The sequence below is a fragment of the Acanthochromis polyacanthus genome, chromosome 7 (assembly GCF_021347895.1).
Source record: "Acanthochromis polyacanthus isolate Apoly-LR-REF ecotype Palm Island chromosome 7, KAUST_Apoly_ChrSc, whole genome shotgun sequence".
NCBI classification, from domain to species: Eukaryota; Metazoa; Chordata; class Actinopteri; family Pomacentridae; genus Acanthochromis; species Acanthochromis polyacanthus.
The window spans coordinates 17,626,573-17,633,033 of record NC_067119.1 but is presented as its reverse complement, the minus strand read 5'-3'; positions in this window follow the sequence as shown (position 1 = coordinate 17,633,033).

The following is a 6,461-nucleotide window of genomic DNA, read 5'->3' as shown; positions in this document are numbered from 1 at the left end:
TGTGCGCGTGCCCGTAGCTTTAGTGTTTTTCTCAGGGACTTGGCTCCCTTCCAAGCCTGAAGAGCTAATTGGAATTAGAATAACATTCCTCAAAGGCCGCTCGTTTAGTGCCGGAGCTGAGTGCTAACGATGGAGTAGTGGGTGAGAGAGAGGAGGGAGTGAGCGCCCTAACGATCTGCGCTAACAATGTTTTATTCTGATTTTTAATGAGGGGTAATCACTCAGCTGGAGAAGAGGAGCAGCAAAAAAAAGAGAGAGAGAAAGTTGAGGGAGGGATGGAGGGGGTGGAGAGGAGAGAGGAAGAGAGGTGAGGAGGAAACAGTAATTATCTCCTCTCCAAGCTGTGAATCACAGCCCGTCTTGCGGTCTCTCCCGGGGAAATTAGAGATGCACACTAACTGCCTTTATTCAGAGTCAGTGCTACCTGACAGCACCATGATAACAAAACACAAGTCTCTCTGTTGCTGGAGCTACAAGACAACAAACACTGCAGCCACCAATATCTTCTCTAACCTAGCAATCTTCTCATCTAATTTACATGGTGGTCTGTAGATGGACATTTAAGAGTCAATTCATTTTAGGATCACTGAAAAACTACTGTATAGAAATGTTTCCTCTAACATCACCACCAAAATGGTTGTTTCAATTGTGCCAGTTGAGGCCTGAAGGTTTGTCAGTTTGGTGATTTTACAATTATGTGATTTTTTTGCCAATGAAAAATGTGGTTTTGTGAAATTAGTGGTGCTGAAAGTTTACTAACTTGCAAAGGAAGCACAATGGCATGAAAATAAGTTTAACCACCAGATACTTTACATCAAATATGACGGCTTCTTTCATTTTGTCATTTTTGACAATTTGCAGCTGATCAGCAGGGCACACTGGCTTATCAGCTTTGACAAAAAAAAATGAGTAGGCAATGCAAACAAATCTACTGAATTGCAGTATGTCCATTGAAGGGAATTTATTTCTGTTATAATGTGGCAGACATGGGGCATATAGATTGCTTAGGTTTCATTTCTGGTGTCTGGGATTCCTCACAATATATGGACTATGCCCCCCAGTGTTAGCCCAAGGAAATGCATTTCCTTATAGATGGAGACTTAAAGCTGCTGTCCGGAGTTTCCGTTTGTTTTCAATTTATGGATCATTGTTTAACAAAGCTTAAATGTGTTAGTCTAGTTCGATACTATAATATAAAGTTAGTATAACGCGATATGAAAATTTATTCCTGAGCTCCGCCTTCCTCTCATAGACCCCCATGTTATTCCAAAAAGCGCCGGTTGCTGCCGACCAATCAAGTTCGAGCTTCAGCTTTGTCATGCTGTCAATCAACGGTTACGCGCACAGCAAGCAAGCCCATGCAGAGGTGGGCGAGCTACGCACTACGCAACCGCGCGCACATTTGTTTTGCTTGTGGAGGAGAGAGCATCAGGGCTCAGCAGCTTCCAGAAAAGTTACCAATCCCACGGCTTGTCAGGCCAAGAGACTGCAGGACGTTTTTTGGCTCGGGGTGCTCGCGTCGCTCCCCGACCACGGCCTCCATAGCCCGCCTGACGGCTTCGTTTAGATGCCCGACCTCTGGAGGAAGATGTTGGGGCGTCTGGGACATACTCTTCGTCAGAGGAGTCATGCAATTCTGAACTCTAGATAGAAATAAATAAACAATGGAACACATATACATGCGTAAATGCACTAAGTCTGATAAACAACGTCATCGAGAGGGATACACGAGTGTAATCACATATTGAAACTTTACTCGTTCGTCCTAGCAGATTCATGTTATTTTGGTATTAGGACAAGTTAGACTCAATACAGCATTCTAACGTAATTCCTTTATTATTTACTAAATGTACTAAATGCAGAAGAGGGGAAAACAGCAAAACAGGCGAGATGCTGCCGCACTCCGGGCACTTCTCTCATGTACTGCGCGCGTGCACAAATAAAGGGGCGAAATCAGAGGGACGGAGGGTGGGACCAACAGTGTTTTGGGAGACGCTGTGATTCAAACTCCGGACAGCAGCTTTAAGGGGGTTAGAGGTTGCTCTGTCAGGTGAATAGTAAGTTTTGCGAAATATATTGTCAAAAGAAGTAAGAATCACTACTCATGGGTTCTATATGTTGCACAGTTAGCACGTATTTAATTAGTTTCCTTTTATTTACACATTTACACAGGGTAATTGTCTTTGTGGTGTTTCGTGCTGCTCTAATGCCCAGTGTAGCATGTTTCATTAATGATACATAGTGAAAGCGTAGTGATGCAGCAGCAAACCTTGAACATTCTGCATAAATTATGTGTTCAGTGTAGCTGCGGCATTAGCACTTAAAGACAAACAAGCAAAACACTTGCATGTCATTGATAAAATATGTAAACTTTAGCCTACAACATGAAGAAAATTAGGAATCCTACAGTTCTGTCAACAATTTTTTAAAGGAAAACAGAGAAACACATTTCTAGTTATCAGTGCTAACTATATAGTCCCACAAGTTTCAACACATAGGAACTCTTTATAACAAGGTACAAAACATACACTATTTGCATTGTAGATTCTCACTAAAACATCAAATCTATGAATGAACACATTTGGAATTACATACAAAAAAGTGTGAAATATGTCAAAACGTGTTTTATATTTTAGATTCTTCAAAAAAAAAAAAGCCACCCTTTGCTTTAATGACAGCTTTGCACACTCTTGGTTTTCACTTCACAGGTGTACCTTGTCAAAGTTAATTTGTGGAATTTCTTGCCTTCTTAATGAGTTTGGGACCATCAGTTGTGTTGTGAAGAAGTCAGGCTGGTACACAGTTGACAGCTCTATCTGACAACTGTTAGGATCTATATTTTGGCAAGAACCAATCAGCAAAGTAAAGAGAAATGACAGTCCATTATTACTTTAAGAACTGAAGGTCAGTCAGTCCAGAAAATGGCAAAAACTCTGAATGTATCCCCAAGTGATGTCACAAAAACCGTCAAGCGCTACGACCAAACTGGTTCACACGAGGACCGCCCCAGGAAAGGAAGACCAAGAGTCACCTCGGCTGCTGAGGAGAAGTTCATCCGAGTCACCAGCCTCAAAATCACAAGTGAACAGCAGCTCAGATTAGAGCCCAGGTAAATGCCACACAGAGTTCTAGCAGCAGACACATCTCTACTAAGGAAAAGCAACAAACAGAAGAGATTGGGCCAAGAAACACAAGGAATGGACATGGACCAGTGGAAATCTGTGCTTTGGTCTGATGAGTCCAAATTTGAGATTTTTGTTCCACCTGCCGTGTCTTTGTGTGATGCAGAAAAGGTGAATGGATGGTCTCTACATGTATGGTTCCCACCATGCAACATGGAGGAGGAGGTGTGATGGTGTGGGGGGCTTTACTGGTGACACTGTTTGGAACTTATTAAAAACTGAAGGCATGCTGAACCAGCATGGCTACCACAGCATCGTGCAGCGACATGCCATCCCATCCGGTTTGTGTTCAGTTGGACCATCATTTATTTTTCAACAGGACAATGATCCCAAACACACCTCCAGGCTGTGGAAGGACTATTTGACCAAGAAGGAGAGTGATGGAGTGATGAGTCAGATGACGTGGACTCCACAGTCACCTGACCTAAACCCAGTCCAGATGGTTTGGGATGAGATGGTCCACAGAGTGAAGGTAAAAGGGCCAACAAGTGCTCAGATTCTCTGGGAACTCCTTCAAGACTGTTGGAAAACCATTTCAGGAGACTTCCTCATGAAGCTCATCGATCTATTTTGAAGAATCTAAAATATAATATGTTTTGACTTATTTCACACTTTTTTCTTTACTTTTTCTATAATTCCATATGTGTTCATCCATAGTTTTGATGAATTCAGTGAGAATCTATAATGTAAACAGTTATGAAAATAAAGAAAAATTATTAAATGAGACGGTGTGTCCGCACTTCTGATTGGTAGTGTAGTAGTTATTACAATGTGTACCTTACAGAATGTATTAACTAATTTTACAGCTCTGGACTGTATACACCTGATGTTTGACCTCTTATATAAAGCTCATGTTGTTGAGCACAAATATACATTAGACTGAGATCACAGTCACATTGCTGCTGTTAAGCATCTAAACAACACATGCGAGGCAAATCACTGTGAAAATGTATAAATGATAAACATTACACTTTAAACAGCTTGCTTTCACTCTAATATCTTGATGGTCTCCCCCTTTCATTTTAATTTTATTTTCAGTTATTTTATCTTCTGTCCTTATCCTTCTCTATCATCAGTTGTCCTCTGAACTACCAAGTTGCAAAGAGTAAATACTGAACACATTTTTTGTTTGTTTCCTCTCAATCTTCACTCCCGCAATAAAATATTCCAACATGCTTAAATGCCTTTTGTGGTTATGTTTCACATTCACAGCACTTAGTGAAAATGAGGGAGGGATCACAGTCTGGTTTAATAATGGAAAGAGTCAACAGTGACCTATGGCAGCTGACATGACATGTTTACTGTTTTAACAGAAGCCACACAATCTCTCCCATCTGGCCAATAGCCCAGATCAGTCAATCTTAAGCCATCGAGCAATTAGGCTTTTAAAATTCCAAATCCCAGCAGGAAGCCATCAAAACCAGCAGTTAAGCCCTTCTTATCAATACTGTAAGATTTTTCACTCGGTCCAAGTGAGTGTTAATCAATCCAGACCACAGGGGAGATGGAGAGAGAGAAGGAAAAAGGAAAGGAGAAAGGACTCGAAAGAAATCAGATTTGCAAAACAGTGTGAGAGAATGAGGGATGCACTAAAAGACAACAGAGAGAGGACGGCCAAGGAGAGAGAAAGAGAGACATACGAAGCCGGGGAGAGGGGTAGATGGAGTGATATGGCATACAGCAGTAGTGGAGTGTGAAACAGATGCTGCTCAGTGGAGAGTGAGAGGCCAATGGAGCTTGTAGAACGCTTAGAAAGGGCATAGGCTGAATCGATTCACACACACACGCACACACATACACACTAATCTACACTACATCTGTGTGTGTTTGTGCGAAGTGGGAGGAGTGGATGTGAGGGAGAGTGAAAATGGAGGAGAGAGGAGAAGGAGGGAGTGGGGAGGAGAGCACAGTGAGTGATAGTGGCAGGGGAGAGATAGAGGTGGAGATGGATCAGGAGAGAGATGGAGGCTGATTATCGCTGAGCACTGACAGAGTAAAGGCCCCATGGGTGTGTTACTAACACACACACACACACACACACACACACACACACACACACACACACACACACACACACACACACACACATACACACACGCGCACGCACACACACACACAGGATTCTCAAGCAAACACATGAACTTACACACTCACCCACAAAGTGATGGAGATGGAGCTGCCAGCGTGTAATACAGTTAAACCCCCTTTTCCACCAGCATCATTACTGAACGCCTGCACCTCCTCCCTTCATCTCCTCCCCTCATCTCCTCCTCTTGTTCCTCTCCTCCTGATAGCCTTTCTGCATCCCCTCATCCCACCACCACACACCTCCCAATCACATCCAACTCCCGGGATAATTCTTCCTCCGTCTTCAGCATCCGCACCTTCCTCTCCCTCTTCCCCAAAGCTCACCTCAGCCTCTCTCTCTCTCCCCCCCCCCTTTCTTCTTCTTCTTCTTCTCTCTCCACTTCCTCCTCCACCTCCTCCCCCACCTCTCCTCTGCTTACTTTATCATAGCTTCTCTCCACATGAGGGGATTCTCTGGACCCTCGGAGCAGAAAATGGAGGCTAGTGGAGAGAGACAGCACGAGATAAAAAAAAAAAAGAAGCAAAATCACACTGGCAAATATGTTGCACAGACACACATGTGCACACATACGTACATACATACATATATCCATACAAAATGCTGCTTTTCAAGGGGAAAAACTTCAAGTTTGCAGTTTTTTATTTGAGCACTTTATTATTAATCTTCGTTTTTCTCATGGTCAGCAATTATAGTCATCACTCCTGACACTGCATGCAGTTTAAATGGAGCTGCAGCCATGTAAACTACTCGTCGAGGTTTTACTCAGGCACAGCACTAAATACTAACATTAGCAGATTCCCAAAGGGAAAATAGCATGTTGATGTTCAACAGGTACATTGTTTGCCATCTTTGTTTAGCTTGTCAGTGTTCTAACATCTGCACCAAATACAAAAGACAGCTGAGAAACACATTTTGCTGGTATTCATAAAAAGGTGTTGAACAATTGTTTTGGTTGAAATATTAAGGAATTACTATTATGATGGCTCATTTTAAAGAGAAGGCAAATGTCTGAGCCACATGTCACAGTAACCCATTCAAGAGCTGCTGAAATGTTTCACTTAAAACTTTTAACCTCCTGGTTCTTCATCCCGGGACCATGAATATTTGTACAACCCATCATCTTTCATCTGTCCAGCTTCATTACCAACACCAATTGGATGCATTGTGTTGAAACCAATGCCTGCACATTT